General features: G+C 35.0%; 1 pseudogene; it reads left to right on the top strand.

Moving 5' to 3' along the window:
* Positions 1-14,921: 14,921 nt before the first annotated feature.
* LOC130979585 (NADP-dependent malic enzyme-like) lies at positions 14,922-18,133 on the top strand (annotated as a pseudogene).
* The last annotated feature ends 922 nt before the right edge of the window (positions 18,134-19,055 follow it).

The raw sequence follows: 19,055 nt of genomic DNA, 5'->3' as shown, positions 1-19,055 counted from the left end.
TGATTTTCAACAAAAATACAAAATATACTTTTATCTCAACCACTGTTCCCAAGTTTCCCATACCCAAATGATAAATACTCTCCCTAGCCTAAGCTAATCAAAGATCCAAATTAAGGGACATTTATTATTTTTCACTTAGGGGTAGTGATGTGCTAAAATTAAGAACAAAAGGGATTGAATAGGCTCAAAATTGGCTAACAATGGTTGATGAAAGGTAGGCTATTTGGGTAAGTGAGCTAAATAAAATGATGGCTTCAATCATATAAATGCATTCATACACAAAATAATGGACATATAGAATCAAACAAATCAAAGATTACAATCATAGAAAAAGAATAATACACACAAGAATGAAAATAAGTGGTTATATGATATAAATACACAATTGGGCTCAAAATTCACATGCTTGTGGTCTTAGCTCAAAAACCATGTTCCAAAATAAATTCTTCAAGCAAGTTCAACAATTTTTTTTTTCAAATTGGTGGGGTGCCCTAAAACAGTTTTCTTGGAAAAGAAATCATCACTCTAACCAAGTAGTCCTAACAAGAAGGAAGTGGTGGAATATATATACAAACTTTAACTATCATGCAACTTATCATGCAATGCAACAACTAATCTAACAAAGAAAATTAAGAATTGGTGTTGGAAAAGGAAGTAGTCACCCATGGAGGTCGGTCCTCGACCTCTCCACACTTAAAGATTGCACCATCCTCGATGCATGCAAAGAAGAGCAAGGAGTGGGTACGAAAAGTCGGATTCCTCCAAGGTGGGTTTTTACAACTGATGAGCTTCAACAAAGGATTATGCGGAGGGACTTGTTTGTCACCCCATTTTGAAGCTTTTTCCATTCCCTTCTCAGTGGCCAGCCTAAAAGGAGAGAAAAAGAAAGAAAATTAAGCCCGCAACAAAGATATCAAAGCAAATAGAATATATGCGGGGGATAATGTCAAATAAGAGTATGGTTCTCAACTACATGGTAGCTACAACATGTAAGTGAGAAAGCAATGTAAGCGAATGGCATATCAACTACTACTTGAATACTTGATGCAAGAGTAAAATCAGAGCACAAGTAAATGACATGAGGAGCATGTTGAGCATTAAGTTCAAACAAGAAAGAGTGGGTCATGAAAGACATGCAAGTTCATATCAATGCACAAAGGATGCAAGAATCATCAAAGGTTAAGCATTGACTTGGAAATTTCATCACCCATCAATATCAAACAAGTCAAGAAGCACCAAAATAATCTAGGAAATTCTCAATAATTGAATAGGAGAAATCAACACCAATATTAAAATAAGAAAAATAGAATAGAAAATAAGAACAAGTTATAAAAACAAAATTAAAATGCAATGAATGAAAATAGGCAAATGCAACATAAAAAAGAAAATAAAAAATAAGAAAAATGAGAAGTGGAATTTTGAAGAGAGTGAGAAGAAGGAAGTAAGAAAGGAAGAAGAAATGTAGAAAGAAAGAAGAAGGAAAGAAGAAGGAGAGAGGTAGAAAGAAGAAGAAAGGAACAAAAACAGGGGAAAAACAGGGCGCGAAGGCGACGTGCGCGCTTCGTCCACCTGTATGCGGCAAAAAGTAGGGGAGGCAAGTGACGTGTAAGCGTCCTCCACGCGTACGCGTGTGATGCAGAAAAGAAAGGGCGACGCGTACGCGTTAGCCGCGTGTACGCGTGGGGCTAAATTGTGCTCTTCGCACAAACGCAGCACCATTCCAGTGCAACTCTCTGGTTTTTGTACAAAAAGTCCCAACATCAGCTTTTCAACACGTATACGTCACTCACGCTGACGCGTGGGTGTGTGAAAAATACCAGTGACGCGTACGCGTCGTCGCTGGCAACGGCGCTGAAAATTTGATGTGAAGAATTTATCGTTGGTCTAGAATTTCTCAATAGAAAAAGAACTTCATTGTAAGCATAGTTCCAAACCAACTAATAACTCTCAATCACATTTTAATATTGGCTGTCACAAGTACGAACCCCAATAAAAATAAACCGAAGTATTCAAACCTTGGGTCGTCTTACAAGAAATTGCAATGAAGTGATCAATTATTGGCTACGAAGGAACAATGGGAGTTTGATTTGATGATTGACAGGAAAAGTAAATAACAAGAAAGTGAATAACAATTAACTAATAAAGAAAAGGAAAAGGACCCTTGGCTAAGGCATGGAAATTGAGATCACCATCCTTGTCTACAAATCATATATTGACAATTATGAGGTACCAACCCATCAAGTCTACTTCTATACTTGAAGTACGTCAAAAGTCTACTTCGACGCTTGAAGTACGTCAAGTAGGCTTGATCAACATCAATCCATAAGTCCTAACCTAGCTACTAATTGACTTAGTAGTAGGATAGCGTTAATGGTTATCAAATTGACCACTAAGGGTTCTCAAATCACCAATTCAATGAGACCCAATGACTCAAGATCACTCAATTCCCTTAGCCTAGACCAAGAGTATAGAAAACTACTCTAAAACTAGTGAAAATCTTATCAAACTCCTAAAGTGCAATAAAAAGTAAACATAATAAAATGCAAGAATTAATGAAATCCATAATTAAATAAGCAAGAATTTGACAATAGCAATCAAGATAAACATAAAAGTGCATGGAAACAATAAATTGCATTAAAAGCAAATTGAAAACAACAAGTGTTCATAAACATAAAAGAGAGCAAAATGAGAAATTAACAAGAGAAGTAGATAAACCAAAGTGCTAGAACAAATAAAAGTAAAGGAAAACTAAAATGAAACAAGAATTAAAACTTGGTTCTAAGAAATTTTAACATAAACTACCCTAGATTCAATAAAGAAGGGAGAGCTTCTCTCTCTAGAATTCTAACCTAAAATATGATGAAAAACTATAATATGACTAGTTCCCCCTCCATTCCCTTGCAATCGTTGGGTTCAAAAGCATCAGAAATGAGTTGGATTCGGGCTTCCTTGAGCTCAAAAATCGCCCCCAGCCTATTGCCTTTAGTGAGATCACGTGCTGCTTGTCACGCGTACGCATGGGTCACGCATACGCGTCACTGGAAAAATTCCTTGTCACGCGTATGCGTGGGTGATGCGTGCTCGTCGCTGGCGAATCTCCTTCTCACGCGTACGAATGGGAGACGCGTGTGCGTGGCCTTGGGTTCAACAAATCTTCATTTCTTCATGAATTCTCCATTTTTGCATGCCTTTTCTTCATTCCTTCAACCCAATCTTTGCCTTCTAATTCTGAAATCACTTAACAAACATATCAAGGCATCGAATGGAATTAAAATAAACTAAAATTAGCGACTTAAAGGCCTAAAAACATATTTTTACTCTTAAGCACAAATTAGGAAAAATTCACAAAACCGTGCTATTTCATTGAATAAATATGGAAAAAGTTGATAAAATCCCCTGAATTTAACACAAGATAAAATCTCCTGAATTTATCAGATGCCGACGACGACACCAGGACGGATGGATGGAAAGGAAGCCGATGACGACATGGACGTGCATGGCGGAGTGAGAAGATATTGGACAACCCATTCCACTTTCATTTTGCGCCTGGGAGCTACACGGCGGAAGAAGCAGACAAGTGACGGGGAAGAACGACGACACGGACATAGTGGCTAGAACTGACGGAGGAAAGAGTCACAGTAGTGGGGTATCTCAGAGATGGTGATTAGCACCTTTGCTCCCCTATGGTTCACACGAAAACGTGAAGAATGGCACCGTTTATCTTTTTGCCAAAAATTTTAATAAAATCTCCCAAAATGTTATTTGCAGCGGTTGGAAACCAAATAGCCGCTATTTTCATCAGTTTTCAATGGAACATGTGTTCAATATCAGAACTGCTGCTATTCCATCAATCGGCGACGGTTCAAGAAACTACTGACAATTTTCTACCGTAATTTAATGTTTATCTTGTAGTGTTTTTAGCGGAACCAAGATATATTACCTGTATGGTGAATTTTAGTATACAGAGCAAAATTGGTACAGATTTAAAGATTTGTTTACACCACACTTTCTAAAGCCACACTTTAAACCGTAACTCTTCACAAAGAAAAGCGTCACCTAATGGAAAAAAATAAATTAGAAGATTTAAGAGAAGAAATAATCAAGTTATCAAAATTAATAGATCAAAAATTAATGATTTTAACTAATGTTAACTGTAATGACACCGAATTCTTAAAATCAATACAAAATGATTTTTCTCAAAATCTTTATTTTACTATAAGTTTTATTGAAGAACTTTAAAAACCTGAAAAAACTTATTTTTCACACGGAATTTCTAAGAAATGTTACCATGGAAATGATTCCCCACATCTTTATCATACTTTTAACCCACAATTAAATTCTATAGTAGATATGCTTGAAGAAATATTAGTATCCATAAAAATTCAAAGAAATAAAGAAAAAGAGAATCACAAAGAAGAAAAATTTCAAAATATAATCAACATAACAGTCTAAAAGTAAAACCACCACTAAAATTATGAATATTGAAGAAAAATTAGAAGAAGTTACAATGCTTTTTAAACAATTAAAAATGGCTCAAGAAAATAATATTATGGAACAAGGATTTCAAATAGAAGAAGAATTAGTAAATTCTGAAAATATAAAAATGAAGAACACATCCTAGATTATTCAAGTGACGAAGAACCAGCAATTCCAATACAAGTAAAAAATGAAGCTGGAACATCTAAAGATAACCAATCTCAATATAAATGGGAAACAGGTTTTGTAAAACCCGGTTAATTAACGGCTAATTAACCCATAAATGAGAATTTATTCTAGAAAGCCTAAAATGTGATTTTTATGGCTAAATGGGATAGAGGAGACTGAAACGAGAATTTTGGTACCAATTTTATGGAATTCGGACCAAGATTGGACCGAACGGGCCAAACCGGGCCAACCGGACCCAAAGTGGGCCCTTGGCCCAACATAACTTAACCAAAACCCTAGTTTTCAGCACTCTCTCTCCTCATTACACACACAAACACGCTGAATTAGAGGGAAGGGGGGAGAAGAACACTCTCTCAAACCTCTACCTCTCACTTGATCTTCAAACCATCATAACTTTTGATCTAGAGCTCCGATTGCCGCTCCGTTTGTGGCCACGCGTTCACCGCGGAGAGCTCTACAAAACCCATACAATTAATTTTGAGGTAAGCCACAAGTTTCTGTTCGAAATTCCAGCCCTTATTTTCGAGTTTCATGGGTAAAATGTTGAGATTTTGGGTTCTTTGATGTTATAGGACCCAACTCTCTTGAAGGAGAAGGTTAATTTTGTCTCCTTGGACCTTGGGTGTGGTAAGACTCTCAACCCTAGTGTAATTTTGTTGTTCTATGATGTTTGGGTTTTGAGATGTTGTGTATGGGTATGATGGTTGTGGCTTAGGTTGTGTATTTGTGGATTTGGAGCTTGATTGATGATTTTGAAAAGCTTAAAAAAGGGATTTGGTGGTGAAAAATCTGTTCTTGGAGGTGTTGAGGCCTTGAGAGCTTGTGGATAAGTGGTTTGGAAGTGCTCCGGTGGAGCTTGGGAAAGTCGGCTAAGGTATGGTTTCGGTTTCCCGTATCTAATATGTAATGTGGTAGGAAATACCTAGGCTAGAGGCCCTAAGATAGGCATTGAATTGTTGATGTTGTTGAATGATTGAGATATATGATGTGGTCATATATGTGATGATGATTATTGATGCCTTGGTGGTATGATGTATGAGAAATATGCATGTTGTGATATATGCTTGATGATTGGTTATGGTTGAATTGTGGATTGAACCATGTTGATGGTGAGTATGATGTTGATTGTGTACAATAATGATTTATTGGAATTGGTGTTGTTGAGAATTGGCATGAGGAATAGTATATGATATGTCAATGTGTTTGAGTTTGAGCCACTTGGGTGAAGTGGGGTAACATGATGAAATAGTGATTTTGGTAAATTGTGGTAATGTGTCAATGTGTGAGTTGAGGAGGCTTGATGTTGAATTTGATACATTTTGATTGATTTCAAAGAAAAGGGATGAAATTGGCATGTTTTGATTGATTTTGAAAAGAGTTGAAAATGGTTTGTTTTGAAAATGGCATATTGTGGTTTTGTATGAAAATATGGTTTTTGGGCATACTTTGACGGGACATAACTTGGACTACGGATCCCCGTTTTGTACCAAGTCTGTTTAGAAATGAAATTGGATCCGGGATGTCCATACCGTTCGAAGAACGGGTGAAAAACGATTTAAAATGAGGAAGTTATGTCCGTTGGAAGATTGGGGTTTAAATCTGTGAAATTCTGCAGATTTTAACTTAGAAAATTTTTAGCAGAATGACCCCTTGCGCGTGGGCGCACCTGGCGCGTACACGCCGATCTTCCGAGAAGTGCCATCCACGCGTACGCGTGATGTGTGCGGGCGCGCCGATTGTGCTGCACCCAATGCCCAGCCATTTTCCAGAGAGTTATGCCAGAACTGTGCCAGTGTTGTGCTTGGGGCACGAGAACACCCACGCGTACGCGTGGTTGACGCGTGCGCGTCAATTGGCAAATTTTGAATCCACGCGTTAGTGTGCATGACGCTTGCGCGTCGATAAGTTTTCGAGGCCATCCACGCGTGCGCGTGGGGTGCGCGTACGCGCGGCCCTGTTTTCATCCCAAAGTTGATTTTTGAGTTTTAAAAGCCAAATATCATACTTCTAAGCCTCCGATCTCACCATTTATGTCTTAAATCATTATGGCATGCCTAGCTATTAAAAAGGGGCTAGTGAATGAGGTAACTTGCGAGTGAAGCAAGGGAAATATGAATGATCAATGAGGATCAAGATGATTATGTGAGATACGGAGGATGGTGGTGGAAGTACTTGTTATGCCATTGGCCGAAGGGCCGTGATTATTTGTGAATTGGCTGGTTCTGGATTGAACCATGAGCCGGAATAGCTGTGTATGCTATGAATATTGGCTGGTTATGGGTTTTACTGTGAGCCGGAATGGCTGATATGGATGTTGATCCATGGATGAGGATTCATGCATGTTTATGCTGAATTATTGATAATTGAGATTTGCACTTCCACTATCAGAGGCACGAGATCCCTGGGAGGAAGCAGTGACTAGCCACCACGTGCCCCAGGTGGAGGCTCCAGACTCTGTTGACCCTATGTCGTAAGTGTGGCCGGGCACTGTGAAAGACCCGGATGAGCTCGCCCCCGAAATATTCACCAGTGAGAGTGATGGATATGGATCATGGTTATGATCAAGTTTATAACGAGTATAACTCGAGTTGGGGATGCGCGACAGAGGGACAGTCCAATGGTTAGCGACCAGGACTTGTCGGGTTGGCTCTATAACCGACAAGATGATATCATCAGCCACTAGGGACAGGCATTCATCATATGCATACTATGTGAATTGGTTGAGATTGCATATTTGACTGCATATTACTTGCTAATTGTCTAAATGTCTTAACTGCTCCTATTTGTATATTCTTTGTCTGATATAACTGTGTTTGCTACATCATACTCCTGCTGGTGGTTGGAAGGTGAGAAGGAATTGGAAAGGGAAGTATTAGTTAGACTGAAGAATCTTTAGTCAGATGCCCTTATATGGTTTAGCTTGTTTATAAGCTTTGAAATTATCTGGAGGAAGTTCTAGGATTGCCTTTGGCTTTCCTCTATTATTATGTATTATATATGAGGAAGCTGTTACCATGCTGGGGACCTCTGGTTCTCACCCATGCGGATTTTGTGGTTTTCAGATGCAGGGTGTACGGTTTCCCGCTGAGGCATGCTGGAGACTTCTAGATTTGCGAAGATTCCTTGTTCTTGGGGACTATGTTTTTGGTTTATATGTTTTGCTTAGATACTTTTATCTCCATTAAATAATACAAACTATGATGACTCTTCTTATGGGAGATTTTGGAGAATAGGTTTTATGTATTTGTGTCCCTTTGGGTTTCCTTTGGGGTTTTCCTTATTTTATCATATGTATATATTGCTATGCTCGGACCGGTTATCTTCGCAGCCGGATCTTGAGTCTTGATATTCCTGTTTTTGACACTCCTTTGTATATATATGATCTCGCGTTGGTTTATCCTTGTTCGTTACGTTATCGATCGGAGTGTTGCGCTTTCGAGTTGCGATTTTTTTGTTTACCCCTTTTTCTACAAAGGCTCCTAGTTATAATCAATCATTCATACTACTATACGTACTAAATTTTTATTTTAGAGGTCGTAATACCTTGCCATCTCTGAATTATGACTTAAGCATAAGGCTCTGTATGGTAGGGTGTTACAGGTTTTGATAATTATGCTTTTAAAAAAGGGTTTATAAATAAAGATTCAAAATATACAAAAATACCATCAAAATACGTTCCTAAAATCCAGGAAATGGAAGGAGAAAGAATGCTTGATTTAGACTGTAAAAAGAATGAAAAAGAAATTTTCGAAAATTGGTTGAATTCCTTTTTATTAGAAGCTTTTACTAATCCAAAGCTTAGTGAATTGTCTGGAAGAGATATTTGGAATTACATAGGATTTCATACTAAAGGAACTATAAGAGATTATATGACATCAATAGAAAACCAAATAATAGAAGATTTAGCAACAAAAACAACAGCTTATGATAAGATATTATATATAATGATGATTTTATATAAAGAATTTTTTGGAAAAAAATATTATAGATCATAGACAAGAAGTCTATGATAAGGAATATCAAGAAGTAAAAAACTATTTAGCTAATATCCAGATATATGATCTATGTAATGTGGAATCTTATATATGTGAATATAGAATACATTACTACAAATTAAAAGAAGAAGATAAAAATCATTATCTTAGTATGTATATAACAAAACTTCCATATCCTGCTAATGAATTTATAATGGGAAGATTTATAAGAGAAATAAATAGAGGGACAATTGAAAATAATTTTGGTGGAGCAACCGCTGCAATAAGAGAGGAAATAAAAGAACGTTGTATGCAAGAAGCCACTCAAAAAAGATTTGCAAATATAATTAGAATTTGCTGTCAGGATAATGAAGAGATACCCCAAAAATATGGGCTTAATAAAAATTTTCAGAGAAAAAGAAAATATCAATTTAGAAAAAAAAATACTATCCAAACTGGAGAAAAAAGAGGTATTTTAGAACAAGAAATAACAACAAAAACAAAAGGCAAAAAAGTGACTATTGCCCAAATAAAAAAGAAAACTGTAAGTATTGGTATTGCCAAGAAGAAGGACACTATGCAAATGAATGTTCGAAAAAGAAGGATAAAAAAGATCTTACTAAACAAATAGAAATTGCTAAGTCTTGTTTTATGGAACCTTTAGAGGAATCTGATGATAACCTAGACTATATTTTTGAATATGTCTCAGAAACAGACTCAGCGACTGAGTAATAATGCCACATTTATTACTATAAAAATAACAGAAAAATTTATAAATGCTTTTATAGATTTTGGAGCAACACAATGCTTTGCTAGTTCAAATATAAAACTTGATTGGAAAAAATTAAAGAAACCATTAAGAGTTAGAATAGCTGACAAATCAATACATAAAATTGACCAAAAAACAGAGATGACTGAAATTTTTATTCAAAATTATAGGTTCATTGTTCCATCTATATATATGTTAGATTTTGGAATGGATTTTATCATAGGAAATAACTTTTTAAAACTATATCATCCATTCATTCAAGAATTAACATATATAGTTTTAAAAGCTCCACACGATTCTTCAATAAATCAAAAATCAAAACGTATAAAAATACCAACTACTACTATAGATAAGATCTTAAAATTTAAAATATTTTCTATATTAGAAACATGTTATTTAAATTTATACTTTCAGATAAACATTCCAAAAAATAATCTTGAAATAAAGATAGAGGAACTTTTGGATGAAATTTGTGCTGAAAATCCTTTAGATATTAAAAATACAAATAATGAATTAGTAAGCATTAAATTAAAAGATCCTACAAAAGAGATAAATGTTCCAAATAAAATTCCTTATTCCGCAAGAGATAGAGAAGAGTTCTCTTTAGAATGTAGAGATCTTTTAGAAAAAGGAATTATAAGATTAAGTAAAAGTCCTCATGCGGCTCCAGCCTTTTATGTCGAAAACAATAATGAAATTAAAAGGGGAAAACGAAGAATGGTTATTAACTATAAGAAGATGAATGAAGCAACTATTGTGATGCTCATAAACTTCCAAGAAAAGATTCTATTTTAGAAAAGATAAAAGGAGCAACTTGGTTTTCATCTCTTGATGCAAAATCAGGATATTGGCAACTTCGTTTAGACGAAGAAACAAAGAAATTAACTGCTTTTACTTGCCCAACAAAAGAATCAACAAGTGTGTTACTCTATGAATGGAATGTATTACCATTCGGATTAAAACAAGCTCCAGGTATTTATCAAAGATTTATGGAAGAAAATCTAAAAGAGTTAAATGAATTTGTTTTAGTGTACATTGATGATATACTAATTTTTACAAAACAGGATAAAGAAGATCATCTTCAAAAATTATTAATAGTTTTAGAAAGATGTAAAGAAAAAGGACTAGTTCTTAGCAAAAAGAAAGCAAGAATAGCAAAACAAGAAATAGAGTTTCTTGGATTAATTCTATCCACTCAAGGAAAGCTAAAACTTCAGCCAAATGTCCTAGAAAAAGGAAATTTATTTCCTAATAAAATAGAAGATAGAAAACAATTACAAAGATTTTTAGGATGTATAAATTATATTTCTGATCAAGGATTTTTAAAGAATATAACAGAATACACTAAAAACTTATTTCCAAAAATAAGTACTAAAAAAGAATGGAAATGGGATGAAAAAGACAGTATGCAAATTCAAAGGATTAAAGAATTATGTGAAAAACTTCCAGAACTTTATATTCCAGAAGAAAATGACTACTTAATAGTAGAAACAGATGCTTCAGACATAACCTGGTCAGGATGTCTAAAAGCTAAGAAAGCTATAAAAAGTTTGGAACAAGAAAAAGAATCACTAGATTCTAAATATTCCCCAAAGGAATTACTTTGCAGGTATATTTCAGGGACTTTTACTCCAACAGAACGGAGATATACCACTCATGAAAAGGAAACTCTAGTAGCAATTAAATCTCTTAAGAAATGGAAAATTGATTTACTACCCAGAGAATTTACATTAAGAACAGATTCAAGTTATCTAACAGGTTTCATACGATATAATTTAAAAGTTGATTATAATCATGGACGATTGGTAAGATGGCAATTATTTTTGTTACAATATCCAATAAAAATTGAATATATTAAGGGTGACAAAAATGTTATTGCAGATATATTAACAAGAGAATGGAGTTTGTCTACAACGCATTAAATCAAGAAATTCAGAAATACGAACAAGAACTTGAAAAATGCAAGCATTGTCAGCAAATAAGGACACAGATCCAATCCCTAAAGAAGGCCATCGAAGCAATGAAATCAACACAACAACCAAAACCATCAGAGTTCAGCCAGCTAAGCGTGGTGGACAAATTAGGTGAAGAAAAAATTCCAGAAAATAAAACAATTGCTGAAATTATCAAAAAATCCTCCCAAGATAAAAAAATATTATGTAATTTATAATGGTCCCATGAAAGGAGTATATGATGCTTGGGAAAAAGCAGCACCATTTACACATCAATCAAGGATAATTCATAAAGGAGGGTTTTTAACACTGGAAGAAGCAAAGGAATCTTTCAGGGAATATGAATCTCTTCATCCAGAGAAAACACTAAAAAGAGCAGATAAAGCTCCAATTCAAACCCAGAGAACAGGAATAATAAGAAACATTCCTACAAGGACTGAAATGAAGGAAAAGAAAAGGGTCTGTAGATCAAATCTCAGAGAAACCCTTAACATAGTCCTAAATTGGACTGAAGAAAAAAGGGCAATCTTGAGATATTATCCTATTGCCAAAGAACAGCTAACAAAGCTGGTTATATTTCCAGATGCTTCCCCATCTGACACCTATCAGTTTTTCCAGTATGGATTAATTGATATAATTTTAATTTTTAATGACTTGAAAATTATTAGTGAGTTTCCTGCAGGATTCATTGATGAAGTAAAGAGATTTAAAAATATGATTGACAATGTAAATCCAAGGGATATATCCCTAAAATTTACGAATAGTCAACCTATTTTTAATGAAGAAGAAGAATGCTTGGTTCCAGCACATCAAGTAATCTTCATGTCCGTCTTCCCAGGAAATTTTCAACCAATTGATCAAGTTCAAGATTTAACAATCTACAGTCATGAAGGAAGACTAGCCAGCACACTAGCAAGGGTCTTCGAAAGAACTCAAAAGATAACAAGGGAATCTCACACAAGAATCAATTATAAAAGCAGAAATACTTTGCTTGTGTCCAGTAAAAGGAATGAAATTGAAGAAAGAGAGATGAGACTCTTAGTGGAATTTGAATCAGCATTCTACAACTTATCTAGACTCTTAGAAAAGCTCCCCGAAGAGATAACGAGGAATCTCTGCTATTTGATAAAAGACAGAGAAGACCACAAGTGCCAGCTATGTGTCTCAGAGTTATCTGAAGAAAGCAATAATGAAACGGAATCAACCCACATGATAAAGGAAGGAGACAACGCATCTGAAGGCCACATAATGAAAGAGGAGGACAGCACATCTGAAGCATCTCTCAACATTATTGCATAATGACGTAAGCGCTTAGGTCATAGAGCACCAACAATGTAGCTGGTGCAAGATAATAAACAATGACGTAAGCAATGACGTCATAAGAAGGGTAAGGATGGGAATTGTCCATCAGACCCAACCATTATAAATAGGTTGCTTAGGCAATTGTAGAAATCATCAAACCATAGAAAGCAGGAGGCTAAGAGTACTCATATGCTAGGAGAGCAAGGAGGAAGCTGCCGAGGCGATTCTATAGTTTGAAGAAGAATTCCCTTAGGAAAAACCAATTCTAAACTCCCCTCTGGAGTTAGTATCTACAATCTCCCCTCTGGAGATAAAAACATCTTATGTAAAATATACTAAATAAAGGAAGTTTTTCTCCAGAAAGGTACGCCTTTATCCTAATTTCTTAGTTATGAATTATTTAGAAAGCTTAGAATTAACAGAAGAATCTGATTATTATAGATTAACTGCTTTATTAGATAATGAAAGACAGACTGTTCTAAAAACAGAATTAAATCTCAAATCAAATGAAAATTTCAATAAACAAATCTTTTAAAAGAAGTTTTTAATAGAAAAAATATAATATACTATGGAAAATTCAACTTGAAGCCCCTATAAAGATAAAATCCGCCAATGGAGAACTTGAAATAGCTTTGATAAATGATGAAGAATTGAGTAAACAGATTAAGAAATTAAGGATCAACAAAAAAGATCTAAAATTGGATGGATTCATATTAGTACTATACAAGTCTTAATCAAATCTACATATATGAAAGGAATTAATTCACCAATAAGCTTAGCAATCTGTGATAAAAGAATTACTGATGACCCAATAGATCAAATAATTGGAATTGTTCATGGAAACTTGGCAAACGTAAATGTTAAATTCAATGCCCATCTTGGATATGCTATACCTTTATCAACTGAAAACCTTGGAAGATCTATAAGTTTGGCTTATAAATTTCATAGAAAGAATCTAATGGAACAAGACGATGAACCTTTTTCAATTACATATGCAATAAATTATGCTTTAACAAATAGCCATCATAGTATAATATTTAAAAACAGAGAAAGAATTTATGTTGATGAATTATTTCAGAAAATTGTAAAAACAGAAATACCAAAATATAAAGCTATTGAAAACCCAGTTCTATTATTAAAAGAACCATCAGAAAATTAGTTTCATCAAATTTTCAATAAGAGAATCTAAAATTAATAGCCCTTTAAGTTTATCCAAGTTAAAGATTAAAGAAGAAAATTCTGAAATAAAAGAATTAACAAAAAAGGTCGAAAAATTAAATGAAACCCTAAACATTAAATTATGACAATAAATAAAGAAAAAATATATGTAACTTATCAAGACAAGAAACAAGAGCTCTTGGAAAGAGAAAATCGGTTGAATTATTTACAGTTTTCTGAAATAAATCAAAGAGCATTTGAAGCTCTAAAAATAATTTATGACAAGTTAAAAAGAGAAGTCGAAGAACTAGAAAAATTAATAGAATTTCTAGAAAATAGTGATGAATCAATGATAGAATTTGCAGAAATTTTAAGATAAATAATGAAGCATACAAAGATTGAAAGACCAGAAAATAAAATAAATAGGAAAACGGCGAAAAAATTAAAAAGTAAAATAAAGGAGTATAAAAGGGAATTAAATAATCTTTGGTTCGAAATTAATGACCTTATAATAAAAAGGATAGAAATAAGAATAAATATAAACAAGTTGGAGCTAAACTTAAAAAATTTATAAATGCCTGGAAAACCATATTATGACTTAAAAGAATTAAAGCTGTCACTACAAGAAAATAGGCCTATGGCCACGCTTTTTTTGCCACGCTTTAAAAGCGTGGCCAAAAGTGGTTAATGGCCACGCTTTTATGAGGGTGGCAATTGAATAGAGATTTGGCCACGTTTTTTCTTGTCACGCTTCAAAAATGTGGCGAAAAGGGTCAACGACCACGCTTTTGGAAGGGTGGCAATTGATTAGAGAAACGGCCACGTTTTTTTTGCCACGCTTCAAAAGCGTGGCCATAGAGAGAAATAAGGACGTTTTAAAAGCGTGGCGACAGGGTTTCATTACGGCCATGCTTACAAAACGTGGCCATATCCTGGTCCTCTTTTGGCACGCTTTAAAAGCGTGGCCAAAAGGTTTTTTAAAAAAACCCAGACCCGGCCCCCAACCCGGTCCCCAACCCAATTGAAGAGATTTCGACCCGGTCCCCAACCCTAATCGAGCTACCCTTTTCGCGATCGAGCTCACTCTTTCACCCTAGTCACTCTTTCATCCTGGCTACCCCTGGAGGAGCTCACATCCCTGCCGTCACCAGAACCACCCTCGCTGCGCCATTTGCCTCCGCTCCCCCTCCGCCTCGTCTCCTCGTCGCCGTTACCAGCATCCTTACCGTCAGCGCCACCTCTTTCAACCGATTCCTTCCAAAAGCGAATACGACAAGGGACAATGTGGGAAGATGTCGGAGCTCGGAGGCGGCAACTGTTTTCCGCGTCTCTTGCTCGGTGTCGATGTCGGTCTTGCCCTTGTTGAAGGAATCGTTGCTTTCGTTGCGTTGTTTCAGGTTCTTCTCCTCTTTCTTTCATGTTTCAATTCGCGCCAGCATTGCTTTTCAGATATGAAATTGGTTCGTGCATTTGCAAATTTTAGGGGTTTTTTTAGTGTTGTGCACAATTTGGGGAGGTTTTGGTGGGGAACGGGTGATTGGCGTAATTTGAAAATTTGGGGAATTTGTGAGAAGATATTCAGATTTCGAAACTTGCATTTTGAATTTTGATATTTTAGCTGTTATATTGTTTTACAATCCCTAAACTGTAGCCTACTTTTTTTTCTTGCCCTAAGAAATTTTTTTGTATATATGAATTCGGTAGCTTCATTAGCTAATAAACAGATTAGCTAAGGTTCTCGAAACCTAATAAATATTGTATTGAAAGATATCAAAACCGGGTTAGTGTGATCTTAGCTTGTTGTTTGAAGCTATATATGAATTTGTAAAGGTATGTCTTCTTATTTGCATTTTAATCTTTACAATGATGGTTGCCCGATGTCTTCTTATTTTTGATTTTTTATTTCCTCTAAATGTTGCCCTGGATGAACTTGTTTATTGTGCTGTTTTGGTGTTGAATTCTAGACTTGTGATTGCTGTTTATTGTATTTTTTTTTCATTGTCCAAAATAGATGCTGTGAAAGTGTTACTGTTTCATTAATTTTTCTTGGTTTGTTGTTGCTGAGTGCTGCTATGCTTGTTGCTTGGTCCATATTATATGAACTGCAATGATTTCAGTTTGTGGAACTGGTTAAGTCATATGAATTCTATTTATTGCTTGCTTGAACCTGGGAAACATGCTATTTACTACTGCTGTTTAATACACAAATGCTTCTGTTGATGATTCTATTCTTTGCATATTAAATAAAAGATTTGAGTGGTATAAATTATTTTATACTACTACAAGATTTATTAAGGATTAAGATTTTATGTTATCTGTAGGGGAGGAAAAGGAAAAAGAAAAAAAAAGAAAAAGAAAAAGATAAAAGGATAGTTTCTGACAGGTGATGTGTTTAAGTGGATTTGGTTTATCCACATCAAATGACATATAATATTACAACCTTCGACCTTGGATATGATATGCCAACAATGGCTGCTTCTCTCTCCTCTCTACTTCTTCCACTAGGTAACTATTCTATGTGCTGCTTCCTTAAATTTCCAATTGTTTTCTTCATTTCACAACTCAAACAATGTTACATTGTCATTGCTTCTTGTTTCTGTTTGTTCACAACCTCAGATTGTTATTGCTTCCACTCTTGCATAGGTTTTAGTTTGAGGAGCACTACTAATTATTGTTTTACTTATGTACGCAAGTTCTTGACTTTATCAACTACTAGGTTCAAAATCACTTTATTTGCAATATATTTTTTTAATTTTGATGTTAGATAGAAAGGGAAATAAAAAAAAAGAAATACAACAGTCATTAGATTGAAGTAATTATTATATGAGCATTAGATCTGTAAGTTCTTTTATTTATCTATCATTGTATTCTGTGCTGAATATAATGACAAGCTTTGGGAGTTTACTTTTACATGCAGAGTTATGCGCATGATGCAAAGATTATGACAAGAAACAACTTATGACAAATTTACAACTTCCCTGGACTGAAATTTACACTTTAATTACATATAAATTGGCTTATTTCTTAATTTTTCTTTTTCGTTTCCTTGGATATAAGTGATATTAAGTGACCTGGTATTTGCTTGTGGAGGCAAAGGAATAACTAAAAATCTGCTAAATTTTGTATATGTTCACTTTTAGTTGCGAGAATTCCTTAGTTATTCTTCCTGTTATGTACATGATTATATCTCTAATAGTGTATGATTTTTGTAGAAACTGCTCATTCTTGCTCTCTCTAGTCAAACATCTCAATCTGAGTGCACTGCTAAAGAAGCTTATACATGGAGCAAGGTAACTAACTGTTTATATAATTGGCCTCGGAAATTCAGAATAGATTACACACATCATTATATGTTAATGTTGTTTATCTTAATTTAATTTGCAGGGTCAAGCAATCTTTGCTAGTGGTAGCCCATTTGATCCTGTTGAATATGAAGGAAAAGTCTTTGTTCCTGGACAGGTTTCATTTGACCTTTGCTACCTACACATTTTGTTATTCATATAAACATCTCAGTGGCTGACCTTTATATATTTATTTTTCATTTAATTTTTCGCGCTTCTGCATTGCTGTTCAGGCCAACAATGCTTACATATTCCCACACATTTTGTTATTCAATATAAATCTCAGTGGCTGACCTTTATATATTTATTTTTCATTTAATTTTTCGCGCTTCCTGCATGCTGTTCAGGCCAACAATGCTTACATATTCCCTGGTTTGGCTTGGGTTTGATCATCTCTGGTGCAATCCGCGTCCGCGATGAGATGCTCTTGGCAGCCTGTGAGTTCATTCAAACTAAGAGAGATTAATATACTAAAATCAATTCAATCTAAATTCCAAGAAGGTAGAACCAAGAACTCACTAACGGTTTCTTCTTATGCAACAGCTGAAGCTTTGGCTGCACAAGTGTCACAGGAGAACTATGATAAAGGACTAATTTACCCTCCATTCTCAAATATCAGAAAGATATCAGCACATTTGCTGCTAACGTGGCAGCAAGGCATATGAACTTGGTTAGTTTCATGAAATGTTTTGAGTTTCAGACAACTTTGCTATATTTTCTTTTCAATACTTGTATCTTTTGTGCGTGTTTGGTAAACAGGTCTTGCTTCTCATCTACCTCGACCTAGGGATCTTGTCAAATATGCAGAAATTGCATGTACAGCCCAGGCTACAGAAACTACCGTTGAGATTTTTGAACCATATTATATCATGTTTTGTTTAGTTTAGTTTCAAAGGCTACAAACTATGATTCAGACAAAAGCTTGTGGTGGCTTCATGAACTAAACCAAGCAGAACATATTAGTAGTGTGCTCTCCGCGGTTTTACAGTTGAGATTCTTGTTAGGACAGATTCATTTTATTGCTAAGATAGATTTTTTATAAGGCATCGCCATAGGAACTTAAATTCTTCAACCAGTTGTGAGAGAAGTTTGCTAATTCTTTCAAATTGTAAACAGGACAATCACTTTCCTATGCAAACTCGAGATTTATTTTGTATTTGATTTGTCTTGTAATAAAAATTGCATACTATATTTATAAGTAATAAAAAAGAACTAAAAATTTTATATATTGTGTCGATGAAGGTAAAAATCAGAAAAAGAATTTTTTTAATTTTATAAGGCTATTGCCATGCTTTTAAAGCGTGGCCGTATCTCTGGCTATGGCCACGCTTTAAAAGTGTGGCCATATCTTGTTATCGCCACGCTTTAAAAGTGTGGCCATATTTCTCTCTATCGCCACGCTTTGAAAGCGTGGCCATATATCTCTCTATTGCCACGCTTCAAAAGTGTGGCCATACTTCCCATATGGCCACGTTTTAAAAGCGTGGCCATATCTCCCACATACGGCCACGTTTTAATGGGTGGCCATTTGTAAAAGCGTGGCAAAAGAAAAAGCGTGGCGATAGGCTGAAAAAAGCGTGGCGATAGAGCAACTGCCACCCTTTAAGAGGCCACCCTTTCAAAAGTGTGGCGGTAGCTCAAAATTCGCCACGCTTTTTTCAGCTTTTCGCCACGCTTTAAAAGCGTGGCAATAGACGTGTTTTCTTGTAGTGTGTTGAAAGAAAAAATGGAGAATGAAGTTGAAAAATTAAAAAGATATTTAGAAACAACAGAAAGTGTAGAAATAAAAGAGGTTTTTGAAGATTTGAAAAATTATATTAAAGAAAAAGACAAACAGATAAAAGATTTTATATACAATAATCCATGCAAAAAAGAATATTATAAACTAAAACAA

This window comes from Arachis stenosperma, chromosome 5, assembly GCF_014773155.1.
Source record: "Arachis stenosperma cultivar V10309 chromosome 5, arast.V10309.gnm1.PFL2, whole genome shotgun sequence".
NCBI classification, from domain to species: Eukaryota; Viridiplantae; Streptophyta; class Magnoliopsida; order Fabales; family Fabaceae; genus Arachis; species Arachis stenosperma.
This window is presented reverse-complemented; position numbering and strand designations above follow the sequence as displayed.